Source organism: Grammomys surdaster, unplaced genomic scaffold (genome assembly GCF_004785775.1).
Source record: "Grammomys surdaster isolate TR1022 unplaced genomic scaffold, NIH_TR_1.0 958, whole genome shotgun sequence".
Lineage (NCBI taxonomy): Eukaryota > Metazoa > Chordata > Mammalia > Rodentia > Muridae > Grammomys > Grammomys surdaster.
The window spans coordinates 4,025,175-4,041,297 of NW_021605377.1; the positions used below are offsets into that span (position 1 = coordinate 4,025,175).

A 16,123-nucleotide genomic window follows, 5' to 3' on the forward strand; every position below is an offset into this window, starting at 1 on the left:
AGAGAGAGAGAGAGAGAACGAACTAGCTTTTCATTTGCTGAAAGAACAGGTGCCTCCCCCCGGCCTCCTCCAAGAAAACCGACCGAGTCGCCTTACCAAACCAACTTAACAATGGTAAAAACGACAAAAACAAAAACAACAACAACAACAAAAAACGATTACCACAGCGCACTTCAGGCGCGGCTCGAGTGCAGCGCGATGGGGTGTACTTTTTAATCTGTCATGGAGATTACCTGGTGGTGTTACTGGTGGTGGTGGAGAGGGGGGTTGGGGAGGGGAAGGAGTTGTTTGCAACTGATAAGAAAATGTCGCTCTCCTCTCTTTCATTTCAAGGAGTAATAGAAAACCGTAGAAACGGGCTGCGGTGTGTTATCAGAGCAGTCAAGAGTCAGATGTGTAAGTAACATTTAGTAAGATCGAGAGCAGCAGGAAAAATATGCTCTCTGAAGATAAGGAGATGATGGTCCGGGACCGTTGCAAGAAGACTGAAGCAGCTTAGGGAACAGAAAGGTGGGTGAGTCAGCCCCGTCGCAGGCCTCATGCTTCATTCAGACATGCGCCTTTCCAAACAAAGGTTTGTTAAGTAGGAAGTGCCGACGGTCCCTGCCCTCAGTACCACTGTGCTGTTGATGGGACAGAGAACAATCCTTGATGGGATTGGATTGATCTAAACGTTTCTCTTGCCACAAATGGCTGGATGGTTCAAGTCTCCTGGATGCTTGCACTTCGTTTGGTGAGTGCTGCAGAATTTCATGCCTTATTTTACCATACAACAGACTCCTTACCGGGTTCCAACGATCTGCCAGGCCTTGTGCTGGGCTGGAAGGATTCGGAGATGAACAAAACAAGGAATTCAGAAAAGGAAGTGTGATAGAGTCTTAGAAAAAAATCTGTCGTACACCCCTCAAGTCCCTCTAAGGACCTGTTGATCATTTAAAAAAGAAAAAACTGCATCTATTTATAATTCGAAAATTTTTAAAAATATCACATGCCTCGGTGTTTTGCCTACATTCATGTCTGTGTGAAGGTGTCAGATCTTGGAGTTACAGACAATTGCGGGCTGCCATGACGGTGCTGGGATTTGAACCAGTATCCTCTAGAAAAGCAGTCAGTACCCTCAACCACTGAGCCCCTGGTTCACTTCTCTTTCAATTAATTCCATTCCTCCCAATATTCTATATTTACCGTTTGGCTGAACATCATGCTTCCTCTTCTTATTCTTAGCTTTTCACCCATACCTATGATTCTACCACATATTGTGGTATTACAGAGCCTATTCATGCGGCCAAAGACTTGTGGGCTTAGACACTTCAGAACCGCTACCGTTTGTGTAGCTCTGGGCCAGAGGCTGAATCTTTCTGAACCTTAAGTTTAGCAACTTTAAGAGGAAGAAAGTAATGGCACCTGTTGTGTTTCATAAAAAGATAAGAAATGAAGGGGTTTGGTGGAGGTGCAATATGGTATGGGAGAAGGGGGTGCCTCTGCCAACCCATGCTGAGGCACCCCTTCCCCCTGAGGTACCAGCTACATGATGGTATAGTATAAAATAGAGTTTATTTAGGTCATGGGGAGGTGAGTTGAGGGAGGAGAGAGAGAGAGAGAGAGAGAGAGGAAGAGAGAAGAAGAGTAGAGGTAGGCCATGAGCACATGGAGAGGGGGGAAGGGGATGGAGAGAGAGGGGGAAGAGGGTAAGGGAGCAAGAGCAAGAGGAGAAAAGAGAGAGGAGGGGCAAGCAGCCCCTTTTATCGTGAGTCAGGCACACCTGGCTGTTGCCAGGTAACTGTGGGGCGGAGCCCAGACAAAATGCTAACTAACAGCGCCTGTCTCACAGGGCTGTTGGGAAGATTAAGTGAAAGCTAGGTGTGGTGGCTCATGCCTGTAATCTCAGCATTCAGGAGGTTGAGGCAGGGGGATCAGCCTGAAGAGTGAGCAGTAGGGCAGCCAGCTCTGGTGTGAGACCTAGGTTTCAAAATGCCAAAACCAAAAAGAAAAACCAGCAACATCAAAAGATTAATTGGGATACTCTCCGTGTCAGTCCCGTTAGTTATATCAAGAGCCAACATAACTACTTTGAGGCTATAAGTCTATTTTCACATCAAATTGGCCCATAATCTTTCCGAGTTCCGCTTGTTTATCCTTTCCAATATTCTGTTTCATTTTAATATGTGACTCACTTTTATACCTAAGATACTAAAAGAATTTTTTTAAAAAAATATTTTATGTTTGGGTCTGAAGGTATACACGTAGAGTGTATACCTTCAACTTAAAGGTTGAGACAGGACATTGCAGTTCTATACTTGACTTGGAAACATAGTTAATTCAAGGCCTGAACTACATAGAGATACACTATTTTAAAATGTATTTGTGTGTGTGTGTGTGTGTGTGTGTGTGTTGGGCACTCTTAAAGGCCCCAGTTACCTGAAATGGAAAAGAGTTACTTCTTCACGATGAAACCCCAGTTGCAAACACAGCTTTGAGCCGATAGCGCTTGCGCAGCAGTTGGCAATGCACCCGGTTTTTCTGCTTTGATGAAGAAAGCAGCTCATTGCTTCACTCTGAGTCACGGCTTACACATCACCGTACACGGCATACCAGTCCCTGCCAACAGTCCCTGCATGAGTCCGCCTATAGCCGCAGAAGTCACCGACTGCTCCAGAGCCTACACTTGGGCTCACTGGCAGGGAAAGAGACTCGCTTCAAAATGTAAAATTCATACCTCAAATAATTCTTCGGGGAAAAGGTGGTTTGTTGGTTTCTTGAGTCATGTATTTTAAGGTTCCTGCTTTTGTTTCATAGAGAAGCTTCTGAGTTGCTATTTGGGGAACTGATCAGGAAAAAGGGAGTGTTGGGAGTCTGGGAAGACAGAGACAGACAGACAGGGAGACAGGGAGAGAGGGATGGTGGAGAGACAGATTAAACAGGCAGACAGACAAAACATGGTAATAAGCCAGGAGTGCTTTTGGCAAAGTTGTCACCAAGAGATGGATAAGACAATTACCAAAAAACTATTCTCACCCTCGAGAGTTACTGGTTCCATTGAAGACTGGCAGAATAAGTCTACCGTTCATGAGACTAAAGTCAACAGACATTAGAAACATGTAGCGTGCCTCTGAAGGTTTAGACAGGTTTGACCTCAACATTCGACTCCGTCTGCATCTTAGCCTAGCCCTGAAACAGCCATAGATGCTTCAGACTATGCAAAGATGGCTGAGTTTGCAGACATGAAGATAGAGGAGAAGATGCAACCACACTAGCTGAAAGAACTTCTTTTTAAAAATAAAATGGTTTTAGAGAATTTCATCGTGTCTGGACCCAGCCTTTTCTTTTTGGTGTTATTAAAATCAGAAGATTCCAGGGTTGGCGGCATTTACCTTTGATCCCAGAACTCTGGAGAGAAAAGAAAGCAGAGCTCTATAAGTTCAAGGCCCACTTGGTCTACATAGGGAGTTACAGGCCAAAAAGGGTAATGCAATATCTTTCAAAAAGTGACATTCTAAAGCAAAGGACTAACATATTACCATCTAAGAAGACATATGATTTCTCCTCATGTCAAACAAGAACAGTCTTGCTATTGCTTCATTTGTATGAAGAAGTCAGAATCAGAAGCATAATGTTCTTCTATTCGAAGCAAATCTATTTTCAGTGAGATCAAATTAAAATGTATGCCAAAATTGAAGAGTTGTTGAGGACTATTCTTGTGAGAATTTATTATATTATAGCCATTATATTTCATTGGTGGCCCATCCCATGTGCATATAAGAAAGTTATTTGGAATCAAACTAAAGCAAAGCAAAACAATTTAAGAAAATAACAACCAACCATCAGCTTTCTGTGAAAACAATGTCTTCTGTTCCAAATGCATGGCTATCAAATTCTCCCCAGTTTGACTCCCCACCTGCCGGCACCTGTGCCGATTGCCAGCTGCTTATAATACCCACCTGCCACCTATGGCATTTTGGTCCTGCTTGTTTTTCTTCTTTGGTGACAGATGTCCCAGCTTCAAATCCATAAGCAGATTTAAGAATCTTAAATAACTAAGAGTTGTCTTCAACTGGGGGTGTCATTATTCTCTGAAACCAAAGCCCAGGCTTTTCCTACTGTGTCATTTTGCCATTGTCTGAACTCTGTGCATAACTCCTTATACTAGAGTTTAATAAATTCTTGTAGGTATAATGCTAAGGCAGACTCTTTGTCTTAAACATAGGGGTGGGAACGACCTAAAGCCTTTTCATTATGAGAATATTAGAAATTTTTACATACTTATTTTTCTCGAACTGATAGAACAACAGAGTTGAGTTGAGATTTTGAGGGTTAACAAAATCCACCATCTTGAAGACAGAGTAAACTTTGAACTAAGAAGTATGCTATTGGAATAAGAACAGCTAGACTCCCTCTGAGCAATGTGAGCTTAGGGCAACAGTGGGTTGGGAGAAGAGAGGAAGACAGAAGTCCCACAGGAAGTCAGTGGTTTCTAGGGAAAATGGCAGTCACAATGCTATAGTTCAGACCTCCAATGTCTTTCAAAAGGCTATGTCATGTAGTAAAGCAGCCCCTCACCCCATACCCTCCCAATACTCATCTTCCACCCACTCACCTCCCCATACACACCCTGCTATTAGAAGCTGAGGCATAGTGGTCACTGGAGCCAGGCCCTCAAAGGTATTGGTGAGATTCTTCTCTTTCCCTTCTTTCTTTCAGTCACAGCTATGAGGTAAATGGTTTCCTTTTCCACAGGCTCAGAACATGGGTGTACTGCTACCAACATAGTTCCAAAGCAACAGAAACAATCTTTCATGGACTGAACCTTAATACTGTAAGCCATCGTAAACCTTCCCTTCACAAGTTCATTTCCTCAAGCATTACTTGCCTATAAACATGGCGGCATCTAGCAACAGAGAAAAGGAATTGAATGAACTCTGTGGTAGTTGACTGGGCAGGAACTCAAGCATGTGATAAGCTTTCCCTAGCAACCACCCAGCATGCTTTGGGAGAAACTTCAGAGAGGTGTGGAAGAGGCCCTTGAAGCAGGTTGCAGAGTTGTAGGGAGTCAATGAGTCAAATCATCAAGACTCTCAGAAAGTGAATAAATGTTTATGATCAGAGAAGATGGTAATGTAAGTCTACTTGTGTGCTCCTGAAACATGTAAACATGCGAGTGCTGGACATGGTGACACGAACCTGTAACCCCAGCAGGCTGCAGGTAGAAGCAAGAGGATCAGAAGCACCAAGGTCATACTTGTTAACATCTCTAGTTAGAGGCCACCCTGGGCTACACAAGACTCTATCCATAAAATTCAATAAAGTAAAGACAAAATAAGTAAATACTGTACAATAGCTAAAAAGGAATAATCAAAAAGAATAAGCTACTCTGTTGGAGGTGATGGGTGATTTTACTTAATGTCTTTTTAGGAATTTTTATTATTGAATAATTTTTAAAAGACTTTTATCAGAAAGGAGGCAAAGGGTAAAGAAAAGATTTAATCAATAGTACTTCATAGTCTATAAGAAAAGTAAATATGTTTATTAGAACCTCTCTTTCTCTCTCTCTCTCTCTCTCTCTCTCTCTCTCTGTTTCTCTGGCTCTGGCTCTTTGATCTGTTGTTCCTCCTTTACTATTCTTCCAAAGTTGACTTTCAACCTTCTTCTAATTCCTCTGATTCATTGCCTTTTTTGAGCAAAACAGGTCACTCCCCCTCAGGCTAAGTGATAGTACGGTTTGAGACTTTTGTATTTTGCTGGCTCTGTGTCTCTTGCGTGAGCCCTTCAGACTTGCCTCCACTAGAAGAGTTAGAAGTATCTGACCCTCAGAAAGAGATGTCTAGTTTTAAAACAGCAGAAGGCATGAGTCAGATGCACAAGGAAAGCTAGAACTACCTGGGTAAACAACAAGGAAAGCCAGTATTACCCAGGTTAACAGTTCAAAAAAACCGGGGATATCAAGCGATGAGAGTGAGGCTTTTTAAGATGAATGCCGGAAACTGGAGATGGAAAAGAGTATTTCACATTAACAGACTTATAAACAAAACTAAGTGTATTTATTCCTTAAGATGATTTTAAGGTAAGTTGTTAAGGATTTATGGAGACTTCGCTATTGTGAAATAAAGTGTCTAGCCTTTATAATAAAAAATTTAATACCCAACTTAATCTTATTAAATATAGAACACTTGACCCAAATTCTATATGATCCTGTAGTCATTACTGTGCTTATTTACAAAAGGGTGTAGGCAATAAACCAAATAGCTCTTTTAAATTTTAGTTTTCAAAATGCTGCTAAGTAGCCAAGACTCATAAAGAACGGCACACCCCACGCATAATTTGGCAAAAGATTTAGAGGTGCTGTGGAAAGGCCCTGGTCTATCTCACCTCTGTTTTCATTTTCTGTTTAACAAACCACTTACATAACGAGATGGGGCTGCCTTTCACTTCACATGTGATTCACTTGCTATTTTTTTTAATTTTTGAATTATATTTAATAACTGAGTTACTATTAGAGAAAATGGGCATCTGAAACAAATGCCTCAAGAGAGATAGAAGGAATACACACCGGCTTCCTGCCTCTCGCACGTTCTGTCTGTTGTTAGGATATTTGCTCAGAGTTTTCATAGCGCATGCTGTGAAGCCACAGATGACCACTTAGGATACTTCTGCATTCTCCGCCATGAGATGCTACCTTTTTAGAGTCACCAAGTGACTTGTCAACGTAGTTGGCTTTGATCTTTCTCCTTCCTTCATCTCTGCCGGCTTTAAGGCTTTAATGCCCTCTCTGGCTCCAAGGGCACAGTCAAACTTTCATCTTAAGCTCTTGGCTTTCTAGATGGGTGAGATGGCTCAGTGGTTAAGAGCATGGACTGTTCTTCCAGAGGTCATGAGTTCAAACCCCAGCATCCACATGGTGGCTCACAACCATCCGTAATGAGATCTGATGCCCTCTTATGGGTGTCTGAAGACAGCTACAGTATAATTACATATAATAAATAAATAAAAACCTTTGGGCCAGAGTGAGTGGCAATAAGGAGAAGGGAAGTGGGAAAAAAGAAAAAGGAAAAAAAGATCTTGGCTTTCTCTAAACTATGGCTGGCCCTTCTTCCTTGATATACTCTAAATCATTGAGGACAACAGATACTCTCAATTCCCATTTTTTGCTTACCATGCCCAGTATTGAACACAAGTTGGTTCAAGGAAGACTAGACTGTAGCTAGGCAATGGTGGTGTGTGCCTCTAATCCTAGCATTTGAAAGCAGACGCAGGTACATCTCTTTGAATTCGAGGACAGCCTGGTCTACAAAGTAAGTTCCAGAACAGCCAAGGCTTTTACCCAGAAAAAAAGAAACCGAAAAAGCAAAAACCAGGCAGTTGGAAACTAAATATAAACATTGGGAAACCAGAAAGTTCTCAAATCAAAAATCGCATGAGTGTTTCTGGTAAAAATAAAGGTGTGTTTTTTTTTTTTGAAAATGTAGTGTATATAGAAAGCAAGTAAGAGGTGCTAATATGATTTATTCTCTGATGACAAAATCTGTACAGATTACATGTTTTTTCCTTCAGTCATACTAGCTATCACAGATCATTCGAGTTCTGAAATTGAATGGTAACATTATAATGAAAATCTAAACATCTGTATATTTTGTCTGAATGGAACTGCTAATCATCCAAGAAAATGTTTATTTTCCTCCGTTTCTTTCTTGCTAAATATTGTAGTACTTCTCCACAGAAGACAGATTATTTCTCTGGAGTATTGTAAACTTAGGTCTCTGCCTTCCTCGATGCATTTTCCTCAAAGTATTTTTCCACGACTTTTATAGTCATGATGTGCTGGGGTGGAAGGAAGAACACTAACATTTATTCATTGCTTGCTAAGTGCCAAATACTGTGTTAGGCACTTTTATATTTAGCATCTTGTCGAGAAGCCTTATAGAACACATGCCTGTGTTGTGTAGTAAGAGGCTGAGGCTGAAGATAACCACCTTCCTCCGTGTCTCACAGCAGAGAGTGGAGCCCAGATCTAACACCAAGGCTTGTTTCAAATCCTGTAGAATTTCTATTGCATCATACTAAAACCTTTGAGAACACTTGTGCAAATGGAAAAAAAAAAGGAGGTGGGGGGGGCTGGATTATTTTCTGCATCCTTCCTGGAAGTAAATAGAACATTAAAAAGAAACAAAGCAGGAAGCATAGAGAGACACCCAAGGACGGAAACAATATAACAATAGCTCTACTTAATAACAATGTGAATTATTCAAACACCGACAAAGTAGTTTTTGAAAGACTACATTATTTTACTTTTTGATTACCATGAAGACATTATCTTTCAAACAACAACAAAAAGAGACTTTATAAAATGTCTTTATACATCCAGGTATATGAGAAGTAATAGTGGAATATTCAGCATCAGACATGGAATCAAACTAGAATTGGAAGATGGGTAATTTTATGAGCTCTAGAAAATCATTTTAATTGTAATTGGCCTAATAGCCTTGGATATCAGAGTGCTCCTAGAACAGGGTATTTTACCTCATGACTATTCTCTCTTGGATCCCAGGGGATACCCCATGAATTGCACAGATCATATACACTTCAGGTCAGAGCTACAAGCAGTGGAAGTATTTATATTGCATAAATACATGGAGTGAGTGTTATTTCATACTGCTTGGATGATTGCCACACTGAGGAGATTTCAGGAGAAGAAGCTAACATTTACTAACACTAATCTGTTTTAACTAACCTGCTGGACATCTCAGGTCAGTATTTTATATAAGGTTAAGTAGCTTTCAGATGGGCTAAAACTCACAACTATTCATTGCTACACTCTTTCGTACTGTGGGGCGAACTTCCCTTTTCTTTAAAAGACTTTCCCAATCTCCCTTTCCTTTTCCCCTGCTCCGGAACTGTTCACTGTGGCCCATGTAGCTGTCTTCAGACACTCATATGAGGGCATCAGATCTCATTACGGATGGTTGTGAGTCACCATGCAGTTGCTGGGATTTGAACTCACGACCTCCTGAAGAGTAGGAGGTGCTCTTAACCCACTGAGCCATCTAACCAGCCCCTAAACCTTCCCTTTTCAATACTGCCAGAACACTGAGGCTTGCACAGACTGGCAGGTCAGACAATAGTGTCTTCGATAATCATTTTCTCATTTTTTAAAAACAGTTCTATCCAGGCATGATCACATACCATAAACTCCACACACATTTCAAGTGTCGTATTTGATAAATTTTCACATTAGGTGCACACTGATGAAAATATCAGCACAGTCATTTTTTTTTAAAAAAAAAAAAGATAAAGGACAACACAATTTATAATGACTGTGAATGTCTTCATGCTCTTTTGCAATCTTTCCTTCCTCTAGACCCAAGGAACTACTGATTATTTTGCGTCTCCCATAATTGTATATATAAAAAAAGACCATAATCATATGGGAGCTTGAAAGATATCGCAGTCAGCAAAGTGCTTGACTTGGAAGCACGAGGACCTGAGTTCAGTCCCTAGAATACAAGCAATCAAGCAAGCAAGCCAGCAAAGACTGAGTGTGGTGGTGACCAGCTATGGTCCCAACACTGAGGCGCCAGGGACGGTGGATCTAGGGAGCTTGCTGTTCAGCCAGCCTAGCCGCCTTAGTGGCTTCTACGCCAGTAAGAGTCCCTGTCTCAAAACACAAACCAAAACCAAAACCAAAACAGAAACAAACAAACAAAAAACCCAGGTAGACAGAGCCTAAGAAATGACACCCATGGTTGTTTTTGGCCTTCATATGTGCACATGCAGCCTCTCACACACTTACCTGCACACACATGAACATACATGTACAGACTAAATGTAATCATATAATATTCTTTTCTCTATTGATCATCTATTCATCTATCTATCATCTGTCAATCATCTATCTATCTATCTATCTATCTATCTATCTATTATCTACCTTATACTTTGCCTTTCTTCTCCCAGCATAATCTTACTGATAAGTTCATTGTTCTTCTCCTGGTTGTTTTCACATATCTTTCTTTTGTCTATCTTTGCAACTCACTCTGCTTTCTTTATCAAAATTACTTTCTCCAGTTTTCAGTTTCTGATCATGATACTGGCATAAAATCAGGGATGGCAGAGACTGGTGGTCTCTGACTACCCTGCACTTTTTTTCCTCTTTGGTTAACAGCATATTTTTTTCTTCCCTATCCGTTGGCTATTTGCATCTTCTACATTATGCCTAGTTTGATGGGACGCTTCTGATAAAATGGTGGACACAAGAGTCAAGTTGGGTATCAGAGCCACTCTTAGAGTTTTCTGAATGGAACTTCCTCCCTGTAGGTTGGAAATTGCATTAGTCACTTTTATAATATTGTGATAAAGTACCTGTGGTTATTAGCTGTGAAGTTGTAAAGAAGGCGTTCGCTCGATGGCACAGGCCTGTGGTCTCAACTGCTTTGGAGGCTGATATAGGAGGATAGCAAGTTCAAAGACAGCCTGGGCAGCTTAGGAAGACTCCATCTCAAAACAGAAGTTGAGAAGTGAGGCTGGAAGCAGAGTTCAGTGGTAAAGGACCTGCCTAGTGGATATGACACCTGATGTTTAGTGCCTAGTACTATCTAAGTAAACCAACAAGAGGAGAAGCACAGGAGAACCGGAGCAAACGTGTTTCAAGGCTGACTTCGTGGAACTGGCTGACAACAGGATGCTCATCCCTGGCTGTTGGAACTTTAATTAGGTGAGGACGCTGCATCCACTTGCCTACTTACCAGAAAGGCCAATCTTTTTCTTTCTTAGGGAGGAACTCACTCCCTGTTATCTCCATGCTCATCCTTCAGGTAATACAGACTTTTTTTCCCCTTGATTTTAGAGGTTGTAGTGGTAGCTATTGATTGAAGCTGGCTGATTTGTTTATCCTCCTGGATACCGTGGTTTCTTTTCTCTGAGATATGAACCCAGATGTAAAGAACGACACATACTGCAGCCATTGGTATTGGTTGGCTGGCCTAGTGGGGAATGAGCCAAGGGCCCCCATGACATCATTCAAGCTGTTGGTGAAGATGTCTCTGAAGCTCAGAATACCCTTGGCCCACATCTCCTTCTAGAAACAGTGTTCATGTGGCATGCGATGGAACAATCCACATGGTGTTACAACACTGTCTTATTTCGTCCTTTTAACCTGGCAGGCACTTTATTAGTCCAAGTTTACGTGTGGGAAAGCTCTTAAGTAATCTATCGACTTGTCCTACTGGCAAGGTTGGAAGAACTCAGATCTGCTGCAATCAGCTGCAAAGCATAATTGCTACCATAGTGCTTCAGGCTAGACCTCTGACCCGCTTAGCTTCTCATTCTCCAGTCTTTTCTTTTCCATGAAATTTAACGCTCCTGACGTTTGTAGCTTAATTGCTGAAAAAGTATATTTGTCAGGTTTAATTCTTTTTCTCTTTTTCACCTACTCCTTAAATTTCTTTTCCTGTGATCTCACTAAATACCAGATCTCTTCTCTAGCCTCCTCTTCACAGTTCTCATCAATTTTAAATGGTCCCGGATCATTGTTAGCTTGGGCATGGAAGTTAGTTTACTGAAAACATGACTTTTTGATGAATGGTCAAAGATTAGAAGATTTTAAATAAGTCTGATCAACTGTCGTGAGAACACTCTGAGACAAATTGCAAGATGACAGATCACAGGACACTGCTGCTCCGTGCTCTGTCTCATTCTTTAAAAAAAAAATAATAATAATGTTCATTGATTATTTTCTCCTGGGAAGATTGCCAATCACCGCACCATCCTTCATGTACCTAACAGGGAAAAACCAGTGCTTCTCCAGCTCATACTTTTCAACCATATTTAATAAAAGAGAGAGATGGTTCAGTGGCCAAAGAGCTTGCACCGAAAAGCTTAAGGACCTTAATTCAGATCCTCAGACCCTGAGGCAGGGGCCTCTAATTCCAGCACTTCCGGGTCGGAGACCTGAGGATCTCGGAGGCTTGCTGGCCAGCCAGTCTACCCAATCACTGAGCCTCTGTCTTAAAAAAAAATTAAGGTTAAGGAGCTGGGCTGTAGTGGTGTAAGCCTTTAACCACGAAGTAGAGGCGGGGGTGGGGAGGGGGGGGCCGCGCGGCCGCGGGGCGCGCCCCCCCCGCCGCGCGCCCCGCGGGGGGCGGAGGCAGGGGCAACGGCAGGGGTAGGGGCAGGGACAGACAGATCTCTGGGTTCAAGGCCAGTGCCAGGACAGCCAGGGCTACACAGAGAAACCTTACCTCACGGGTGAGAGAGGGGGTGTGGGGCGGGTGGAGGGTATGGGGGAAGGTTGAGGGGTGGCGGGTAGGGGTAGAGAATGATAGAGGAAGAGCCTTGTTTTAAGTCTCTGGCCTCCACAGGGGCAAGCACGCTCCTACACAAACGTATAAACACCAATAAAATAAAACGGAAAGAGTTTGTTTAAAACTGGCATCACTTGTGAGGGGACTCTTAGATAAGCTCTTGTTCGTATGTTTACTTGAGGTGAGATCTCCAGTAGCTCGCACTGACCTCCAGCTCAAATTTGAGGTTGAGCTTCAGTTCCGCCCCCACTTTTTTTTCCTGCCTCTACTTCCCTGGCATGTTCCACCATGCCCCAAACTTTAAATCTATTTTAAATCTTATTTTATTTCATTAAGAGTCCACTTCCGATTTTTCTTAAATTGAGTCTCAATCTAGGCAAGGGGAGAAAAAAGGATGTAGGGAGGACACGCTATTTGATCCCCCCTTAGACTCAGTACAGCCTCGCAGGGAGCCCTCCTAAAAGCCCGGAGCCAAACATCTCTAAAGCATTTTGTCAGTAACTAAAGAACAATGTCATTTCTGCCTCATTTTATTCCATGTTCAGTGGCTTTTGACTCTCTCCCCAGTATTTTCCTGTATGCCCCACGGATACTACTTCTCTGTGGTCAGAGCAGCTTGGCGTACATTAGCCTTACTGGAAAGAAAATTATTTTTGATCTCAGAACCTCTCCCTGCTTTCCATATATAAATGTGCACTGTGACATTCCAGGAGAGGCAAATGTGGCATTTTCCAAGTGGATCTGAACTTGGAATTCTTCCCACATCTCTCTCTCCTTCACCAAGTAGTAGGGAGGTCCCCCTGCCCCCCATAACACATTAAACTGCAGTTTGGAAAACATTCAGAGTTTAAAAAAATATTCTAAGTTTAAAATGATTTTACAAAACCGGGTATAGTGGTGCTGGCCTTTAATTCCAGCACTTGGGAGGAGGCAGAGGCAAAGGCAGAGGCAAAGGAGCAGAGAGGCAGGCAGAGAGGCAGAGGGAATAGAGAGATCTCAAATTTAGAGAGGGGGGGGGAGGGAGGGAGGGAGGACGGGAGGGAGGGAGGGAGGGGAAGAAAGAGAAAAGAAAAAGATACAAAAATAAAACCAACCAACAAAAAAACTCCCAAATATAAATAATCCTTAAAAATTTCACACTAAGTCAATCAGCGATTGCTAGCCTCTGCTGGTCTTCCTGTTTTCCTCATCGTAGACACCTGAAGCATCCTGCCACCCCCTTCTCAATCTTACTACCACCGCTGTTTGACTTTGTCTCTCTTGTTTAGCCGGTTGGTTCCTTAAGTGGTCTGCCCGTATATTGCTCATTTCCACTGACAGAGTTCAAGAGCAGAACTATCTTCACCTCTGAGTCTTTAAGGTCTAGCATAGTACCTGGTCCAAACAATGCAGTTTGTAATTTTTCTTTTTAATTGAAAGAACAAATAGATCAACCATATAATCATCTAGAGTCTAAGAATCAAATTTCTACTTTTTGTCCAACAAAGTAATAGAAAGCAGATATCTGAAGATACTATTCAGAAGTCCTTAGGAAATAATGAGATTTGAAATTGGATTTAAAACGTACACTTCCTGGTGTTGAAAGCGGAAAAACAAAACATAACAACAACAAAAAAACCCCAACGTTCACCCTATGGGCCTTTTTATATGGTTAACTTTTTTTTTGGTTAGGGTGTCCACATCCGGGCCCCATTGTCTTCTTTCAGTTCTCTCAGTATCTCCCCTCTGGGACTTAAGTCTGCTTTTGCTTTATGCTTCCATCCCTACTTGTGGAAAGAAATGGGCCAGCATCATTTTAGTTTGTCTACATATTCTGCTGTTCCTAACCGTTAAAGAAGAAAGTAAAATGACTTACAGAAACTGGGCCAACCTATTTGGCCCGCCTCCTTCAAACAACAGAATCTAACTCACTGCAACGATATCTCTTTCTGTGTCCTATAACATAGTATTGGCCCTCTCTCAACACACAGTTTTATTGTAACCATTTTAGGTTTTTGTTTTTGTTTTGACCACTGAACCTAGAGCCAACAGTGTAATAACATTTAAAAACACTGTGGTTGAAATCAAAGCTTCGTGCGTGGGTGATTACTGCACTAGCAACGCACATCCAGTCACAGAACAGAAGAAAAGTTGCAGCAATCCACCGAGCTATTTCTCTGTGGGTCATTTGACATCAACTCTCGAAAGCACTGTGTACTGTGGCAAGCATCCTGTGTACAGTAGCACCTGGAATACGTCAAGCAGAATTTTGTTGTTGCGAGGGGACAGTGAGGGACTGATTTATGGTGATTGGTTCCTCACCAATCGCGGTGGACAGGCACAGTGCAGCGTTCTGTCCACCGACAGGGTCTCCCTGCTCTCTCGCTGTGTTTGAAGCGAGGCTTGGGGCGCGAGTTTCCTGGGAATACCCCCGCCCCGCCCAGACCACGCCCCGGCCATAAGCCCCACCCCAAGCAAGGCCCCGCCCCTCCCTGCCGCCGCCACCGCCGCCGCCGGCAGGGGTCGCGCTGCCCCAGGCGAGCCGTGCAGGCGGGGGTGGGGAAGCTCCCGCAGCCGGTCGCTTTTCTCCGCCGCCGCTGGTTGGATCGTTCAATAAAAAGTCTTTTTTTTTTCCTTTTCTTTTTTTTCTTTTTTTTATTTTTAACCCCCGCTCTCGCTCGCTCCGGGGAACAGGCGGAGGCGTCAAGCCGCAGCCTCCGAGCGAGAGAAAGCAACGCGCACTCAGACGAACGAGAGCGGCGGCTGCGGTCTCCCCAGCGCCCCGCGGTCCAGCAGCCCGCGCCCCGCCGCCTCGCTCCGCCCCGGCTCCGCGGCCGGGAGTACTGGGCTGTCCGCGAGGCTCCGCGGCCCGGGAGCCATGTTGAGCAGGGGGCTCGGCCACGCGTGAGGCGGCCGGCGGCCCTCGCGGAGCGGAAGGCGCGAGGGGGGAGGCCCGAGCCTGAGGCGCCTTGGCGCGTCCGCCGCCACCGGACCTGCATCCGCTCGCTCTGCGCGCCTGCCCGGAGCCCGGGGTCTCCGCACTTGCTGGTGAGTTGGTGGCGGGGCCGGGCAGGGATCGTGACGCCTGTCAGCGGGCGGCTCGGGTGGGGATCGTGTCGGTCGCATGTCCGCGCGCGCCGTGGGCTCCGGGAGTGCCGAGCTGGTTGGGGGGCCCCGGGGGGGAGGGGCTCCCGTCGCTGCCGCCGGAGTTCGCAGCCGATCGGGGCTCCCTGGGAGGCTGGTGGCCCCGCGGGGCGGCGGGAGGGGAAGAGGCGGAAAGTCCCCCCCGAGACACAAAGGTCCCCGGGGCCGGGGTGGAGACGCGGGCGCCGGGCGGCTGGAGTGGGCGAGGACGCGGCGCTGCGGGCTCCTTGGAGACGCGGGAGGCTGCGCGCGGGTGGGTGGGCAGCTCCGCGGGGGAGGAGCCCTCGCGTGGGGGAGCGGGTCGACACAAAGCTCCGGGCAGCCCTCTTGCTGGCGGGTCACACCCCTGAGTGTCGCTCCAACCGGAGGCGGAGGGACTGTGGGAAACCCAGAGAAGCCGGGAAGAGGGGGTGGTGGGGGTTCCACCGTTGTCTCAGCCTCAGTTGCATTTCTCGGTGTTTATGTCCGGTGCTTTTGCTCCCCTTCTCAGCTGGGTGGCCCCAGTTTTCTCCCCCACACCACCCCCGCACTGCCACATCGCCTTCCCCTGTGGTTCCCCACTCATTCTCTCCCCTACTTTTCACCCACTCCTTCTGGGGTAAGCGGTATTTTGCCTTCAGCTAGGGGAACGTTTGCTAATGACAGGATGCCTGACTTGTTCTGACCCTGAACTGCCTTGAACTCTTCTCTTTTTTCCTCCCACCCTTTCC

General features: G+C 44.6%; 1 protein-coding gene across 1 annotated transcript in view; it reads left to right on the plus strand.

Annotated features, from left to right (window-relative positions):
• Window positions 1-14,825: 14,825 nt before the first annotated feature.
• Window positions 14,826-16,123, plus strand: part of Cdk17 (cyclin dependent kinase 17) — a 75,321-nt gene continuing 74,023 nt past the window's right edge. The window contains exon 1 of the mRNA XM_028783018.1: window positions 14,826-15,317. The gene's annotated coding sequence lies outside the window, so the exon portion shown is untranslated. The remainder of the gene's footprint in view (window positions 15,318-16,123) is intronic.